General features: G+C 39.6%; 1 protein-coding gene across 2 annotated transcripts in view; it reads right to left on the bottom strand.

Annotated features, from left to right (window-relative positions):
* PLEKHG1 (pleckstrin homology and RhoGEF domain containing G1) overlaps positions 1 to 19,569 on the bottom strand; it is a 137,833-nt gene that overhangs the window by 111,729 nt on the left and 6,535 nt on the right. For both annotated transcript variants that reach the window (XM_074580401.1, XM_074580402.1), the window contains exon 2: positions 13,095 to 13,179. The gene's annotated coding sequence lies outside the window, so the exon portion shown is untranslated. The remainder of the gene's footprint in view (positions 1 to 13,094; positions 13,180 to 19,569) is intronic.

Here is a 19,569-nt window from a genome sequence, read left to right as displayed (position 1 = left end):
TACAAATGTTATAGTTGGAAAGGTGATTTCCTTCAGCTGAATGTTGTTCTCCTTTCTGCATCAGTCTAAGAGACATGGTGTGAATAAATCAGTTGTTTATAAGTAATTCTCAACAACTGCATGGAGTCTGAACCATTGTGCATTTTGACAGGACTTCCATTCACCTTCTGGGAAAATAAAACAAATAAATAACTTAGACTTTGCTTTCAAACACAGAAATAAGGAAATACCTATTTTGTACTAAAATAATAGTCATCTGACATTACCTCATGGACAGCTTATAAAAGAGTATACAAATGTTGAGAGTCTTTTAGAGATATGTGAGATTCTTGAAACTCTAGCAATTCATAGAAATTCATAGCTTGTGCAAAGACAGACCTTTTTATGGTGAACTGCATACTGTTCTGTAGCTTTCAGTAAGATAGGAGAAAAATCACCCAAAATCCAAATTATCAACACTTATAAATACGTAAAGGGTGGGTGTCAGGAGGATGGGGCCAGGCTCTTTTCAGTGGTGCCCGGGGATAGGACAAGAGGTAACGGGCACAAACTTGAGCATAGGAAGTTCCATCTCAACATGAGGAGGAACTTCTTTCCTTTGAGGGTGGCAGAGCACTGGAACAGGCTGCCCAGAGAGGTGGTGGAGTCTCCAACTCCAGAGACATTCAAAACCCCCCTGGACACGTTCCTGTGCAACCTGCTGTAGGTGACCCTGCTCTGGCAGGGGGGTTGGACTAGATGATTTCCAGAGGTCCCTTCCAACCCTATGATTCTATGATCCTTTAGTGCTTTAGATCAAAAGCTATTTCAAGGATTGCGATCATTAGGAAACATCATGTTTGAATCTAAGTTATTAAGGGGTAGTCAATAAAGTGTTTCCGTTAACTTTACCCTACAGTATAGAAGGTGTTAACATTACAAAGCTTTCTTAATTTCTACACTAACAGATACTTTTTGCCTAGAAAAGGAGTCCAAATTCTCTTCACCTTTTCCACCCCAAAATGGTTTGCACCAGTGATGAAGGTGACCTTTCTTACCTTTCCATTTTAACCACGCTGAACAGCGAAGCTTTTTCTCCTTCTGTATAGTTAGTAGAGAATCACAAGCAAATCATGCATTCAGCAGTCAGCTTTCCCTGCTCTAGCTGGGATGCCAGAATTACTGATAAAGGGATGTCTCTCTTCCTATCTATTCATGGAATCATTTAGGTTGGAAAAGACCTTTAAGATCATCGAGTCCAGCCTTAAACCTAACACTGCCAAGTCTGCTACTAAACCATATCCCTATTCCTGCCAAGTAAAACTCTACTAGAGCGAAAGATGCATCATGTCTACTTTAACAATACTAGAAGGCAGCACAAAGGGTAACAAAGTATTTCATTGCTATCCTGAAAACAGAAGGTTATGAAAGCAAGCGAAGAGCTATATAAAGGGTTTCCATTCTCCTTAATTAAGCAAGTTAAAACCAATATAATTCCTCAAATTAAGTCAAGAAGTTTCAAAAGACATGTAAATATTACACTTTGCATTAGAAGTGTGGAGGGATACAAACAAGTTAACTTCACAAACCACTGTATATGCAACACAGATGGGTATGTCTTTCCAGTTACTGCAATTTACGTAAAACACAGAACATAAAAATCAGGCCACAGGAATACAACTGACAACTCCCAAAGAACATATTTTTAAGAGGCAAAGCTTTGCATGTCATTGGTCATCTGATCTAGTACTGGAAATCAATGCAAATAAGGACAGGGTGGGAGGGGGATCTCTGTATAGGCTTGAGTAAAGCAAATATTCAAGGGGAATTATTACTTAAGCCAGTACCAAGAGCTTCAGCCAGTTTCCAAAGCCTTTTGAATTCTCAGAGCTAAGCCCAGTGAATTCAGATGAAAGTTCCTTTTCTTCCACTTTTAAGGGAAGAAATAACTTAAGTGAACCTTCTGCGAAACAGCCTCCCAAGTTCAGTAATTGGGGAACAAACCTAAAGCACTGCCAAGACACGCCACTATGCATTTATAAACCGTAACGGTTTATTCAAATACTAAGTACTGATGTACTGAACCAAAAGACACAAAGGTATTCCAATAATGCTGGTTTGAGTTATGCAATTTCATCCTTGGTAGGCAAAAATCCCGGTTCCTCCATTCTCGCTGCCTAGCCCGCATTTTGTGCCCGGAGGAACAGGGGCACACGGGACGCATACTAACAACATTGAGTTTCCGCTGAATCTGGCGGGAGGCACAGCGAGGCGAGGGCACCACCTGGCCCGGCCTTGCCTCTGAGATGATGTCAGCCTATTCAGCAGGGCAACAGGAAAGGAAAAAAAAAAAAAAAGTAGTCCCTGCTGTATTTCAAACACACACAAAGGGCCATGTATTTTACCACAAAAAGCAGGAAACCACTCTATCTCATCAGCAAATGAGGTTCTGCAGCCGTCCGAGCCTTACTGCAGCGTTTAGGCAAGAGGAGTAGGTGGAGGACGAAGCACTTGCTCCCTTTAGATTTGATGACAGTTACTCCGTCTCTCCGCCACCCCTGTCACTGTCCCCACAGTCTGTGCAGTATTCCCGGGGGTATCACCAAGCCACCATCACTTTTTGCCCAAGGGTCAGCATGTAGTGCTGTCAACTTGCTAAGCTGACATGTCCTGGTGGGTCAGCACGTAGTGGTGACCCACCAGGACATGTCAACTTAGCAAGTGCCAAGCCAGTTTCAAATTCTTCTGTTTCTTTCTGAAGTTTTTTATCACCCTTCATTTTTCCCTACAAAACAACCCAGAAATTAATTTTTAAAATATGTAACAACAACATTGCAGAGTGAGCTTATGCCATGCGAGGGACTAAGAAGTCTGCACAGCAGAGAAACGTTGACTGAGGAGCAAATGCGCTCACATCAAATAAAACGTGAACCTTGATTTTCCCCATAGTGAAGACATTCACAGGATCGCTGGACCAAGCTACAGAGCCTCTGATGCTGAATAAAGCCTGAGCTGACATCACAGAGCTTCATCAGTGGATCCAACAGTGGACGCCTCCTTCAGCTGTGTCAGGAGGTTTTTTGTGGTTTGGGGGCTTTTGTGGGGTTTGAGATTTTCTTTTTAAATCCAACTCCAGTACACTTCAAGCAAAAGCCATTAAAGTTTGGAAAGAAGCTGCAATGAATCATAATTATTACAAATTATTGTTTTCAAAACTGGTTAATCATTTTAGACCTAATTTGTGGAAAATAGGAACCCACCATATTTAACAAAAATAACTGCAGTGTAGGTTGAAGTAACTATCAAACTTCAAAACCACCTGTTATTTTTGAAAGTTTTGAGAGCCTTACACCTAAACATAATAAAAGTTTGATCTATTTTAAAACACGTATCCATGTGGTGCTTCTGTCAAGTCATTCTTATTATTTGGCTTTATTTGCAAAATAGATATGGGGAAAAAAATAATCAAACAAACAAAACCATGAGTTTTGCATTACATAAACCCTGGAGGGATAAATTAACATAACTTTTATACTGTGTCTACAATTATTTTGTCTTTTTCCAAAGTTAATTGTCAGCAAAATTTACACACAAACTCAACTATTTGATTAATTCATTTGTTATAAAAATTCCTAGTTAAAACAGATTACCTGTAACTACTAGCTTCAAATCTCTGAAGCTGAAGATTCAGCACATTTCTCCAGGGAAGTAAGTGAACTGCTCCACTTTTCAGAGAAGTAATTACAAAAACATGATTTTCCTTTTCCAATTTAAGCATGTATTAAAACTGAAATAGATAATAAAGTCCATTTCAACCACATACATGATTTGTAGGGTTTTATTGCAGTTCTGTTCTTTTTTCCGCCCTGGAAGGACTCTATCAAAGATCTACTTTAACTGATGCAGCAGAGTGCTTATTTGGCAAGATTATACGAAGGTACCACGTGAAATAAAGGTTCTCAACCTTTCAACTGTAATAAAGGGGAAAAAAAAGATGTATTAGGCAGAACACTAAAATGCCTTACAGACTCAGAACTGGAAGGAGATGGCACGCGGGTTCCCCCAGTGCCCGATTATCCATCGAGCAGCATTTTACGCCCCACTTTTCCTCTGGGCTGCCCCAGGAAGGCTGTGCTCTGCTTATCCCCAAGTGTGACCCCAGTGAAACCCTATGTCCAAACAGCATGAATTAAGCACTAACACTTTATATAGAGTATGAAATACACTTTGGAAATCTTCCACTTTTTAATTCATCCTATCATATCAAAACACCATGGACACTGGCATCTTCAAGACATCTAGCATGAACAGCATCTTTGGAAGTACAGGTTTGCAATCCTAGATTACCATATAAGAATCACCACAGCAAAACGATTTGTTTACTTTTAGTGGTAAAGATCAACGTCAGGAAGTACAATACTATAGAGATATAAAAATATTTGTATTGTATTAAGCCTATTTATAATTAAATGTATGTTTACGTTTTGCTTTCCACATAAACAGAATGAAGTATGCATTTTTCTATCAGTACTGCCAATTCATTTTAAGGAAAACCCCCAGGTACTAATCTCATTTCCAGCAAGGAGGCAGCAGGCTTGTGCCCCTCACCTTGAAGACCAATACCCAAACAAGCAGGGAAGGAAATTGCTCATGCAGGGGAATTTCACGCCTCCCTCACTTATACAGTTATTTACACTAAAGAATTTACTTAAGTATCTATATCCTTACGTCTGATAAGGGTACAGATAAGGCAAAATATGATATGACAATATCAAGAAATGTACACTACTCTTGGTGTTGAAAGGCTGTAAAATGGCTTTATGAGAATCACCGTTTCAGGCATTTAAACTACATCTCGGGTCGCAACCTTGGTCCGTGGGATGAGCAGCAAGAGGGATGAAGAGCTGAGGATCCACCTCATTATCACACATGCCCTGTTGCACCACAGCAGATGAAACACAATGGCACTTGTGTGGGGCTCCTCCAGTCCCCACAGTAAAAAGCAATTGGGTTTTTTGCATCTCATCCCTCCTGGGGCATGGGGGAAACAAATCAAGCTGTTTTCAGGAATGGAGAATAACTGAAAACAGAAATTCACACTGAATGGTAAATTCGGTTGGTAGGGCTGCTTCTCACTCCACTGGTTGAGCAGTAAGCTTCCACCTATGGAAGACAGTCCTCTCACATATACAAAAAAAAAGAAAATAATTACCTGAATTTTATAGTTTCATCCAGCTTTTGTTTCTCTGTTCTATGCATAGTAACAATACAGATATTAAGGTTAGCGCAAGCGTGTTACCACAGGCGTCACTGCGTCTCGAAGTCTGCTGGACATTAACAACCCAGCAGATGGTCATTACTCCAAACTCCCCACCCTCCATCATCATTAATTCAGGAGCAAACTCATTTCAATGGGCTAGCCCTAATTTATAAAGAACTCATTGTCCTGGCCAAATTAATAGCTTTAGATCTTGCATTACCAGATGTGCTTCAGAGAGACAACGTTTTAAATTATAATGTGCTGTTTAAAGTCCATTTCAGTGTCATTTCTCATAAATATTGGTGTATGAGGCAAACTTTAAAACTACAAAGCTATTCCCAAAATAAACACAGAAAACACAGTATTTTTGGGTTAGATTCTAGACAGATTTGGCACAAGCGTCCTCGATTATCCTGCAACCCACTTGATCAAAAGCTCTCTCCTCTGAGGCTAAGAAGTGGCATGTAGTCTTTTGAAAGGCTTCACTTCACCCTGAAGATTAATAAACCCTCAACATTGGCACATCCAATAAAGAGACAGGGAGTTAGGGTGCCTATTACATATGCCAGACAATAATAAGTAATAGGACAAATCAAATTTATAAGAATTTGGAACAGGTCTGAACTTCCTTGATAAGTGATCAGTTAGAGTTTTAATACATGTCAAATGGGGAACAAAAAGGAATAGAGGGAATCATTTGTCATAACTTGAGTCACATTGTGTCTGACATTTGTCAGACTGTTCGCATTAAAACAACGGAAGAAACTTTTCCATAGGAACATTTGCAAAAATGAACATCAATACACAAGAAGCAACTAGCAAGCTATCTTTCCAAGTTAGGGAAAAATAAAAAGTAGAATTTTGAAAATATCAATGTTCTTTCTGAGGAACTGGTAGAGACCGTTGAAGGATTGTAATGCAAATCAAAATAATAATTAAAAAAAAAAAAAAAAAAAGAGAGAGACAGAGCTTTCCAGAGAGACAGTATTCACTTCAGATTTAAGTTTTTCCATGTTATTTTTCCATGGAACTGAACCACATTTTCTCACAATCCTCTATCCCAAAAACTTCTCTTACTGATAGTTTAATTGAAAACTGTGTGAAGCGTTCTGTTTTCACTAGATTGCTATTTTCCAACAAAATATTTTTGGCTGAAAAATTCCTAATCAGGCTTCACTTTTAAAATCATTTATCAAGCGTAACATTTCATAAAGCCCAATGCCTTTCCTTACTTAAAAGGCTACAGTGTGTATTTTGGAAGAGATCCACTCACTCTCATCCTGGCCCAAAACAAGTAACATTGGTGTTTAAACCTGTATGTATGAAGGGTATTTTTCCCAAGTAATCTGTTTCCACATGGAAGAAACAAAACATAACAATTATGATTTTAAGGTCTTTCTAGTCTACCTTGAAAGCAGGATTAGCAACTACATCTCCAATAATCTTTAACGTCCATTTGATCACAGAAGACTGCTTATCCAGATACAAAAATATACAACTATCTTTACTAAGTAACTTCATACATCACAATTATGTAGTAAATAAACACAATCCAGGCTGGATTTACCCTTGAAGTACAGTTTACAGCCATACCTGAAGGAAAGAAGTTAGGGCTGAAATGTCTGCAGCGGTGACAAACACACTCTTGGTGACAAGAGAGCAAGGCAAAAAGAGGAATATTTTCTTTTAAAAAGAAAAACAAAGGAAGGAAGCAAAATCATAGTTGTGTCTTCTATCAAATTCCATACTGGTATAATTTTTCATTACAAAAGAAACTCACGAATCGAGAACAAAACAGCATTTGATGTACTGTAGTTATGCAACTGAAGCTAAGTATGCAGAGCAGGGGGTTTTCTTCGTGTATTAAATTTTTTTTTCAAATTCCTACATAACGTAACTAATAAAAATATTTACTTTTACAAAGGGTCAAGTAGACAGAAAATAATTCTCCCAGAAGGAAACCAGATGTTTAGTATCTTCAAAGTGATGTTTGTGCTGATAAAAGGAGTAGCTAATCTTTCTTCTAGAGGTTGAAGTTCTTGCTGAAGTTTCTTTTACTGAATAGCTATGTATCATGCTTTAATAATTATCTGCCTCAGCAGAACAAGTATTTTTACATTTTTAATAGGATTTTGGTTTGTGTGTATAGTCATCAATGCCTCAATACTCAAGAGAGCCATCTTCGAAAATTGTGTAAAACAATCTATAGTCCTGCTCTAAGTCACGTATTGCACCTTTAGAAAGAAGTCACATCTGTTCCATAATAAAAACATTTCTACATAGCAATTTGAATACATTAAATCACACAAATATTCAAGTGTTCCTCATGAGTCATGCAAGAGGTGCAGAATAATACATCAATGTAGTGCTCAGAACTGCAAAAATCTCAAGTTAACAATTTACTATCTTTCTTAAAACTTACCATAATGCATTAAGACAGACATAAAATAGGATTTACAAAGATCTGTGCAAATAGATTTCAACCAATTGTGTGGGTTTTCCCTGTATTACTTAGCTGGTACCATGACTAATATTTAGCTACAACATAAAGCTTGACAACAGATGCAAGGTAAGTCTGAAATCCTATGGGGATAGGCTAAATGCTTAAAAGATTTTGGAGGCACGAACAGAGTCTCTGCACATCTCACTCAGAAAGCAAAAGGATTATTTAGGTGCTTAAATTACCCTTAGACAAGCCTACCCACCCTCCCCACCCCCCAAAAAAAAAAGATGGACCAGCTTTATCCCTAGAAAGAAGGAAAAAAAAGCCCAAAACCTATCCAATTTAGATTTACTTTTTTTTTTATGGCACCTGTTTTTCCATTTTCTGAAGTTTGATCTGATCAGGGAAAAGCAGCAATGACAGAAGCTTAATCTTGTCTATGCTGGATAATCATGCTGTTGATTACCCCGTATTGTCCGCAAATTTAACTGTGCAGGTAGAAATCAGATGAAAGGAAGGGTCACAGTTTTGACGCCCATTTTGCCAACACCCATAAGGGTATCACTGGGGCATTACTTCCAGCATGATTCATTTAGGGTATCACGAATTTTGTATTGAGCCATGTTGACGTTCACCAACAGCGCAGTATATGCTTGCTCACTTTTCCCGTCTCCAGTGGCCATGTGCATCTGTTATTTGAAAAACACATTTAGCTTAAGGAAGGCTGTAAGCTTCCAGCTAAACAGCGTGGTATGGATGCAAAGCTGTACATTCTCAACACCTGTTAAGTGATGGAGATCCTCTCTTAAGAGGGCAGGGACACAGCAGCTGTTGGCATCGCAAGTGACAAGAAAGGGATGGAAACATACACGATTTTATCTGACACCTATCAGAAACCCACAAGAAGGAGGGCAGCACTATCCAGTGCTCTAACTTTAATTAACCAGCTTCATCCAAGCTCAACATAAACCCTATCAGTTTAAGTACCAAAATATTTAATCTGTGCAAAAGCAGAGTACTGGCACCTTGCTCACGAGAAATGCTGCAGTTAAACACGATAAAAGCAAAAGGAAGAAACAAAGGACAACAACGTAAGCGGTAAGGATTCAGATTTACACAGCTCTTACAATTAACAGTTTTTCAAGCATTTTGTGTGGCAAGAGAGAACGCAAAGGTTCCCTGTAGAAATACTCAGTGTTTGCATGGAGAATGTCCCACTTTCACTCACTCCTTTGTACTACACACCTCAGAAAGAATGAAAATTGTGGAAAAACTGCGGCTGCTGTGATGAAGACGACAAGCTGTGATACACTCCACTACCATCCCATACCTCTTTCACCCAGCTGCTTTACTGGCCTCTCTCTACCATTTCTCCAGACATCTGCCTTCCCCACCTTCAACCTTCAAGTCCCCTTCTGCTCTCAGGCCAGACCCTTTCCCGTGCATCTGTCCCCAAAGCTGCCCCCTCCACAGTCCATAAAGCCAGGTAAGGAGCTTCCCCTGGCTCCATCCCAGCCCCTCTCCAGGAGGGCAGAAGCCCCCCAGGGAGCTCCCCAGCACTCCCCAGAGTTACGCTGCAACACCTCAAGCAAAAGCTGCGCGAGCAGGAGATGGACAATGATGCCCCAGACTTAGAAACTGCACCCTAGAAATTGTTGCGAAAGCAGAGTGAATGTTTCAGCTTTCGGGTCCTTGGGTATGGATGCTATTTTGTCTCTCCCGTTCCCCCACAGAAGCCACCTTCAGCATGATTTTGGGGTGTTACACCTACAACACAGTGACTGTACTATGAAGACAGGACTCATTACTTACACCATGCAACCAAAACGCAGTACATCCCTGAAGTCTTTGCAAGATTTCTTTTTTTTTTTTTCTGTAAAATACACTCATTTAGAAGGTATAAACAAGTCATTCTATTCCAGCATGCAATTTGTTTTTCTGCTCTGGGTACACCTGTGACAAAGGAACAATACCGTCACATGTCACCCATAGCCCCTCTATTAACTAGTCCTGAACAGGAAAAAAAAAAGTAGTCTTCAAGACAGTTTCACTGCTGTACAGGATGCTCACCAGAAAACAACAGATGTGCTATAATCACTGCTGCCCATTCATTTCCTTTCTGTCAGAAAGAAAGCAGCAGTCATCAATTAAAAACCCCTATCTACTGGACACAAAAGGAAGTATACACTTTTCCTTGGTCATTTGACCGTAACAATAGGAGATGGCAGCGGGAAAGGACGGACCACTCCGAGCAAGCATGGGGGGACGACAGGGGTGAGTGAGCTTGGTTTTTTGGATTTTTTTAAAAATAAAGATCAGAATTTTTACTCAACTTCTTCATATGAAAGTGTTTAAAAATATATCACTTTGTGATTTATAAATAATAAAATCCTAATTATATGATTCCCGAATTTGTCCAGACAACTAATTTAATCTTTTTTACAGCAGAAAAATCACAAACATGTGAACTGACAAGAGAATTAAGCAGCACCTGGAAAAGATGTTTTACCAATTAACAAAGCTTTTTTTAAATAGTTATCATGATTTTTATGAAACAGTTAGTCTAAATGTACTAAGTGTTTAGACTTTCGATATGGTACTGGCATAAATTATTTGGATTAAGTTTTGTCAGATCTGTAGATCCTTCTGTTAAAGACCACATTCACTGGTCAGCTTCATCACCGAAACAGAATGACAGCTTTCATAAAGCTGCCAACAACAGAAAACCCTAGAGACGCACTTCATATTATGTCTGTTTCAGTCTGACTATAATCAGCCACAAAGGATTTTGGGGAAACTTATTAAAAATTGCTAGCCTTAATTAAGGTATTAGGCCCTAAGCTAGCACGCTGAATTAAACCCCGAATATTCCCATGGATACCAATGCAACCGCTCTAAGAACCTGGTAGGAGCTTCCCGCAACAGGAGAGGTTTTACAGGCCTCCACATCGCAACTGACCCCCTACTTGTACCCTGTACCTCTGCCCCATCACATACCGAAAATAGAACTGCCTTACAGAAAAGCTCACACGTGGGCACGCATCATTCCTCTCCACCCCCACACAGATTTGCAAGCCCTCAGACCATTAAAGACACAGCCTAAACAAAGCATTCAGTGATGCACAGATGCTCAAGGAACTTTTTTGTGTGGTGACTTTGAACATAAACACACTGCGTATTAAAACTCATCCGGAATTGTTAGAACAAAGTATATTGATCTGATGTTTCCTTCTCTGCTACAACAGATGTCGTGATTTCAAGAGCTGATGAAGCCTATTTTCATTCTTTCCAAAGATTAGCATATTCTAAACACCAACTTACTGAAACAATTAAAAACACACAATATTGTTATACAAGTCAATGGATAATAGCAAAATATAAAAAAAGTTTCATAAAATGTCTTTCCCACCACCCGCAAAAACACTTCAGAATGCAAATATTCTTAAAACCTCCAGATTTAAGTCTGGCACATGAAGTAAATTTGGCAAAACTACTGGTGGTTATTTGGTACAGAGTTAACATCCATCCCTCAAAGCTGTATCTGCCCAAACCATTAAGCAATTCTTTTTACAGCACACCACTCCTCATGTTTTAGGTTTCCTCCTTTTTCCCATGAAATGAATTCCTTAATAAATGTACTTCATCTAGTCCTTGAATGCCTTATCCTGTTAGCTGATACATTCCCACACGCTCCAGGTTTTGTTGATACAACAATTTTCTGAAGCACTTCACAGTGAATGCTTGCCGGCCAGGGATCCCAGGGAATCTTAGCAAATCCTCTGCCTCTTAGGACACAAGCACAAGCCACATTATCTCAGCTTTCAGAAAATTCGAGTCTGATGGTCTGGTTTAGCTTTTCTATTCATCACGAAAAACACATTGAAATCACAGCAACTCAAAACCAAGGCCAAGCAGCACAGTTGAAATGAAATGGAAATCAGGGAGGGGGGGGCGGAACTTGTGCAAGTAATTAACTTTCTAAGGTCACTAGGCAAATACTTCACATCCATTTGGATATGCACAGATTTCAAGCTAAATAAATAAAATTATTTGCTGTGTGGACCCTGGGAATGTACAGCCCATCCACATATGTGGATAAAAAAAAACACTAGTAATTAACTATCCGCAAATAACACAGGCAACTAGTGTACTGAATTTAGGTCAAGCCAATTATTTTTCTCTAATGTATGTTAAAACATGCAACCTTATTCAAATCTTGCTATTTTTAGAAAATACTAAAGAAGAATTTCTGGTCTTTCCTCTCAGCCCCTGCAAAATGTTTTCCTACTTAGAGAGGCTGCTCTCCCTAGGATCCAAAGGAAAGTAAGATCTCGCTAATGTTGGTCAGATGCTACACTGGTTTCAGCATTAGCACTGGAAGGAGTGAAGTAGGTTATTTCTAAGTCAAGTTTTCCAAATACCAGTGTCTGTGCCGTTACCCACAAAGCCCACCACTGAATACCCACTTTCTTCAGAGAGAAGAAAAGATTCTTTTGGGTTGGCACCAGGACTGAGGAGGAAAGGAGGGAGAAAGGGACCTTGCCTAAAGCCATCTTCTTATTTAATATTTTCTGTAGAGTCTCCTGCCAGCCCTATCATGAAGATTCCTGGCATGTCAATTTGTTTCAGATAATCAAATGAGTGAAATCAGTTATCAGTTATTATCAGTTACATTTCCACGGCATCTAAATCATCTTTTCCTACGCTCTCAAGTTCCCCAAGTCCCCCAAGACTTTCAGGTAGTGAGAATACATAAACAAAATTAACCCCCTAAAAAAAAAAAACAATGAAAGATCAATTTCTTCTCAAAAGGACATATAGTATCATAGGAAATCTCAGGAGAACACAAAAGTCCCAGATCTCCCCAGCCCCATGGAGACACCATTGTTTCTCTATGAAAGTGGCACTTCTACCTCCAAAAGGAGGGAGTCAAGCAAACAAAGAAAACTTCAGCTACAGATCTTCAGCAAAACTTCAGTTACAGAAACAGGTGCTAAAACTGAAGTCTTAACCTCCCCTAGCTGCTTAGGTGCCCCAAAATTTTAATTTAATTAGCATAAAACCTTGATTAACGTGGTCTAGTGGGAGGTATCCCTGCCCACAGCAGGGGGGTTGGAACTAGGTGATTTTTAAGGCCACTTCCAACCCAACCCATGCTATGATTCTGTGATTCTCTGAAAACTCCAGTAGCGTGCACATGGAAAAACCCCACCGTCTTGGCTAACCAACATTTCAGGCCTATACAGTACAGCGTCCTATTGGGAATTTGCATTCTAAGCAGTCTCACGGTTAACTTGAGGCATGTTCACTGAACACCAACAGTAATCACCTCAGCCAGAGGCACAACAAACATCATCTTTTATTTAAAAGAAAACTATTTTAAAGTTAAATATATATATAAAAAAAAGTTACCTGGTAGAGCACTTGCCAAATAAATCACTGTTAGATCAGGCAAACTGGAGTCGCTTTTCCTTTCCTCTGTTGAGTCTCTGGCATTCTGCAGGAAGGAAGGTAGAAATTACGGAATTGGAGAAAGAATAAAAGGGAGCACAACTCTGCAGCTCAGCGGGGGCCCTTGCTTGCCCCCGTTTATGCCCTCTGAGCCATGCTCACTGTACTGCCTGCCCATTCTGCCTTAAAGAGCAGCTGAATAAAACATAGCACGGGCTGAATCCGGTTCAGACAGGCTAAAGGGTCAGATTTTGAATAGGAATTAGACACTAATGTGATTCTGAAAATCCCATTAAGAGTCTTACCACCTCTGTGAGAGCCTACCTACATATCTTTAAAAATCTAGATCAGTCAGTTTGTCTCTGGTTGTGGTGCAAGTCTGCGGCAGAGCAGGGAAGTGCTGCCGGGTTCCCAAGCTCTACACCCTGAAAGCTTCAGGCCATGCTCCTTCTAGAAATCGTTAGCCTTGATTTTAAACTTAATTAATGCCTAGAAACCTCTATCCAAATGAACTCTCACTTCCCTGGTGAGCAACAGAAGGACAAATCTCTAGCTGTTGAAGCAAAGCAGAGCCCTGGGTTTCTTTCTGAGATCTGTCTGGTACCTGCATCTGATCTAGGTATTTTCATGAGGTCAACAAAGAATGATAAATAGCCAAATGAAAATATTGTTTCTTCTACCACTTCACAAAAAGCAGGTATTTAGATACAGCTGTGGTGCAGCTTTTGCTAGCAAAATTTTTAGCCTACCTTGAAGCCTAAAAAATGCAAGATTCTTGATTTAACGAGGGAAAGAACTAATTTCCTTTGCTAAATTTGTAACCCTTTCCAGCTTCAGAACATCAACTGGAACATCAACCAGGAACTGAACAAGGATACTTTTTTTATTGTATTCATTTCTCTAAGCCATTGCTTTACGTTTGCCTCTTCCAGAGGACCCCAAGATTAATTTACCTCTCCTTCTTAGCTATTTCTGTGCTATGGACTCAGCCAAAGGTGACAGTGAAGAATCCACAGAAACTGAACATCAAGTGTTCTTGCTCTGAGCTTTCAAGAAGCTATTGAATGTAAGACTGGATTTTCTTTTTTTTTTTTATATATCACCATAAGGCCTGTTTATATACTTGGAGTGGAAACAGTGCACATTCAGCTGCAATTGATTTCCTGTATGGCAAAATACCTCAGGCATTCAGCTGGCTGGGAACACTGCGGAGGCCTCTTACCATCACCAGTTTTTTGAGACCAGGAAGCTCTGCCCCATGCTTGTTCTTATGCCAGAATAAACAGAGTCCCTGCTGAGCATCCAAGTTAATTTGGTCTAGGAGAACCAAACCATAAACAGGCGAGATTTTATATTTCAAAAATCTATTTAAAAAAATATTGGTCTACTTTCAACTTCAACAGTAACACAATCAATTCAATCTTCCTAATGTGGCACAATGTTCATCTACAGATGTTTTTTAAATACAAAAACACCGCTCCATCTGAGACGTGTCTTTTTTTAAAAAATGAAATATTAATACGTTTTCCCTCATCCAGTTACCATATTTACAGCAATAAATCAACAATACAAGGCAATTTCACAAATTAAAAGACTATATTTTTCCCCTTTTGGTATCACTGAGTGACAATTATAATAACAATTTTATTTACTGCATTTAGTTTTTTTCCGTTCATAACAGAATACACAGAATAGCCTCCACTAACATGTCTATGAATCTGAAGAAGGAAATACGTGCGTAGTCTTACCAGGTTCCTGTGATTAGACTGTAACAGTTGTGACATTCAAATGCCCAACCACCTGACTGTACCTCAGATTGCAAATTAAGCGAAACGAAAATACAAAGTGAGCTGTAATTACCATCCTACTTTCCATTCAGTCCATGCAAGTTTCCTTACAGAGGCAAAGGACTCCATTTCAACTGCTAGAGAAAGTCATTTCTTCAAGAACCCTAGAAAGAGCCAGACTGGCAACACAACCACAGCCATTTAAATATGCACACGTACAAGTGTACATATGTATGCGTGTGGATATAAATATATATATATATAAAAAAATAAATGAAAATCAGGAAACCAGACAGTCTTGAAGAAGCCTAAAATTTTTAGGGGGACATTCTTGTTTGATAGAAGCTTCACTAATAACAGCTTCTTAGTTTCAAAGTAAGATTATTGGCCTAAATCTGAGATCTTCTCTAACTCCCAGAGCACCCAAGGGCCTTTCAAATCCGCTGGATTGGTGACTTCAGACAGGGTCCTAGAGACACATCCAAATCAACTAAAGCACAAGCTATCGGATGCTACAGAGTGTTCTATCAACCTCCTTTAGCTTCTCCAAGAAATTTTTCTACAGATCTTGCTATTGTCATACTACATAACAGAACAATCCATAAGGAAAAAGAATTTTGCATCCTGTGAATTTTTTAACCAATTCAGCTGAATTAAACAGTTTATTTCTCAACCCTCAATGTAATATTGCACGTTTTGCACTAGAAACACTATCACAAAGAAAACACGTGCATGCCTACTTAAAGAAATTGATTAACTAATATACTGTCAGTTGTCCTACAATTTCTATTTCATCTTAAAAATTCTTGCATGATTTAAAATAGCCTTAGTTAATCAATAATTGTCATATATTTCTAGACTAAGAATGCAAAGTTTTTTATTATTTTGAAAAAATACGTAGGATTAAAGCATCAAGTGAGTAGCAGTTTAAGAAGCAAAAACCCCAAAGAAACCTAGATTCGGATATTTAAGTTGACTTTAACTGTAATGACTGACTGTCCTATGAGAAACATTCTGGTACCTGGAGATTCCACTGTAATGTTGAATGAAAAGACCAGAAACTTGAAAACTGTCTTTCAAAAATCATTCAGTAAAAATCAAGGTTCTCTTTCTTGGTATACTCTGCATGGGAGGCAATTAAAATGATTTTCAGTAAAAGGATGGGTGGTTTACATTATTCTTTTAGAAGTCTCTGAGATCATCTTCACCTCGGTTTTCCTAAAAAGTGTAAGTGACACACAACCCTTCTGTGCTACATACGAACGGTCCTGGACTGCGACGCTCAGCAAAAGGCTAACATTATCATTTTACTCCAATAAACTGGTTCCCTCAAACCATGGGTTTAAGTTTTGAAATCTCTGCTTTTTAAGAATTTCCCTACCCTGCTTCTGCTATGGGAAAAGACCAAAATAAGTCAAAGCCACCCAACTACGCATAATTGTGTTCCACAAACTTACAAGTGGGAATCTGCTTAAATTACAAGTAGGGTATCAAGACGTTGTTCCATTCATTATCATCTCTGCTCTTATCTGGTCCCCAACCATACTAACTCACATCTCACATCTAGACAACTCCATCCTTGCAACTTGGATCATATTGTGTATTTGACATAATAAAATGGTGTCAACACATACTGTAGTATTTTGAAACAAATACTCTTGCAAAACAATTCCACATACTGATCCTCTAAAAAAAGCTGAGAATAAAATTATTAATATAAGTTCATATGTGTTAGACAGCAAACCACTGTGCAGGTTTAATCATCAGTGACAAAGACTAAAGTAAGAATTTATTTGACATGATTTTTACCAAGTTATGTGCCAGTACATAAAGCCCAACTTTTCTGGCCAAGGAAAGCAGCTTGCCTATTACCGCATCAAGGGAAGGCCACATACTGTAGCACTGTCTCATTGCGTGATGTAACTATGATGGACAGAAGATGTGCTACATCCCAAGGAAATGGATTCATTCCATGTGCAATCAGCTGAATGCTTTCCCAGATGTATTAAGCTAATTTCACGGGCTAAGTATATGCAGTGCTCCTAGAGTTTCCTTCACTCTACCCATTCACAACAGTGAACAATACAAAGGCCGAGTTGAATGAGAATGTCAACAGCTAAGAGTGAATCTTCGCCAGAACTCCTCCAAACCATCCCTGGTATGACCTCAAATTGTCCCCAGGAAGGAAGTCAGTGTTGGGCAAGTATGGGCATAGACAAGTAACTCTGACCCAGGTACCAGAACTAATCACCCGATGATATGACTCAACGTTTATAATTAACAAATATGAGAAAACAACCCGGTACATTTTTCTGAAATTGCCAGAAGACAGCTATCACCGATCCTCTGTTAAAAACAAAAAGGACTCTTCATGCAGAACAGGCATTGATTTAAAAAAAGAGCAAAAGGGGAAAAAAAAAAAAAAAAAAGAAAAAAGAACCATATAGTGGGCAGACTCATCACAATAACACAGTGGCAATGAAGAGGCACTCAAATGGCCCTGGCACCCACACCCCTCTGGAAGCTGGAATAGCTGCATGACGCACACAGCCAGAGTGGGCAGATGAATCTGTCCGGTATGTATGGAAGCACTGTCCCTTAGAGATGAAAGGGACTAGAAAGCAACCGATCTTCAGTGACAAAGGCTGATGACCACCTTTTCTTCTGAAGACAGCAAACCAGATAGTTGTGGTTGTTTTTTCAGAATTCTTCCTTGAAAAGCAGACACAGCTCCTATCCTATCCAAACAGCATGCAGTGGGGTGTGGAAAAAATCCCTTCTCCTCCATATCCTACCTGTGCATATCATAGGTTCCATCACATTGAAGCTTCACCAACAAAGGGCAGAAGAAAAATGCCTATTCTGTTTTGCTTTGACCTTGTGGGAATTTGAGTCAGTGCCTATGCTGTGCTTTGGATGAACAAAGTGCTTTGGAGGGGCCTGCGTGGTAGAGGAGCCAAATCAGTTGGGTGCTTTTGACAACAGGGGTGGTTTACTGACAGGACCCTCTGCTGCAGAGTTGCAGGAAGAACCTCTTCAACGTCACTTCTTTTGGATCTGCACTGTGCATAGCAGCAGCAGGATGGCTTAGCTGTGAGACTGAAGAGCTCAAGGGACATTGTCAGCATGTACAGCCACGACCGAGGAAGCACTTCTGTGTTGGTAACAGGCCACGCTACCAGAAGAGAGTGACGCTGCAGATAAAGTGACAAAGTGCAAGCGGCAGTAATGGAGATCACCAGGCTGAGTCACCAAGCAAGAGATCAGCTCTAAACTCTGCTCAGCACAGCTTATGCCTTGGCAAACCACTCCGTCCTTCACACAAAAAAGAAAGATGGGGTTTTGTTGACATTCTATTCTACATTTCCCTGCTGGCAGACTTTACAAAAGAGGAAGGTGATTCCTGAAGGGAAGGTCTGCAGAAAGCCTGGTCCTTTTCAACTGAAAAATTTGCCTAGAACTGACTCTCCTAGCGTACAGGCATCTCTGATACCAGTTTAGGAATAACGTCACCTAAAGGAATGGAGGAACAGAAGCAGGCAAAGATACTACCCTATAAATCAGAAAGAAACCTTGGAGATTAAATGGTCATTGATGCCCTCAGGAATTACTTGGTATCTTTCACTTAATAACAGATCACAAAATTCTACAGTGGCTTACCAAAAAGCCTACACTGTGCCTTAGAGAAGTTAACAGAGTTCCCTTAGAAATCTGGGGAAAAACTCACAAGGTTAAATGAGTTCAAGTACAGGAGAAGGAGATACTGGAGACGATACCCTCCTACCACAACAAGACATAGGAGACCTCACAGCGTAACCAACCTGACCAGGCAAGGATTGTAAAAGGTTACATCCAGTGAGGAGTGTGGCAAGTCAGCCTGACTGCCTGCAGGACAGAGACAGCAACTTCCTCAGGCAGCAGGAGCACAAAATGACCGAGACAGACCATATCTGAGATTTGTGACTTCAGACTGATCTAACATGAGAGAGACTGACAATTATCAAAGACTGACAGAAAGGAGAGATTACAAACTTCGGATGCTGGTAGCATATGAGAGAAGGCAAGCTGTCTCTTCAAATGCAATGATGATTCATTGTTAAATACATCTTTGTCTACCATTCAAATAGGCTAAGACTGCTGATTCTTAAGAGAAATTACTGTTTCTGCATCAGGCTGGAGTCTATGATGACATCACTCAGACACTAAACTATGACAACTCTCTGAGCAACTGCACAAGGTATGTTATCAGGATAATGAGAAGGAATTGGAAAGTAAACAGTGACAAAGCTTCACAAACACTGGAGTGTGAAGCCTGCTAATCTCGGCAGCAGCAAACCTGCTTGCAAGCTAAAATGACGTTCCTGCTGATATTAACTTCATTGCAGTTTAAACAGCAAGTGGAAACCTTTGTGCACACTGAAGTGATAAGATTACAGACTTTCATAATAAGTAGTTCTTCATTTTGCCCATCTATTTTCAAAATTCTTCACAAAGAAGGGACTATAATTTTTCCTTCGTACCAGGTATCAAGGATACAAAACACGATGTTACTTTAGATTGAAGTACCACAGATCAGTGGCAGCAGCAGAAAGCAAGCAGTTCATCCACTGTATTTCTGAAATATACTGGGACCTCAACTATGAGCCTGA

This window comes from Larus michahellis, chromosome 3 (genome assembly GCF_964199755.1).
Source record: "Larus michahellis chromosome 3, bLarMic1.1, whole genome shotgun sequence".
Lineage (NCBI taxonomy): Eukaryota > Metazoa > Chordata > Aves > Charadriiformes > Laridae > Larus > Larus michahellis.
The sequence above is the reverse complement of the archived record's forward strand: the minus strand, read 5'-3'. Positions and strand labels throughout refer to the sequence as shown.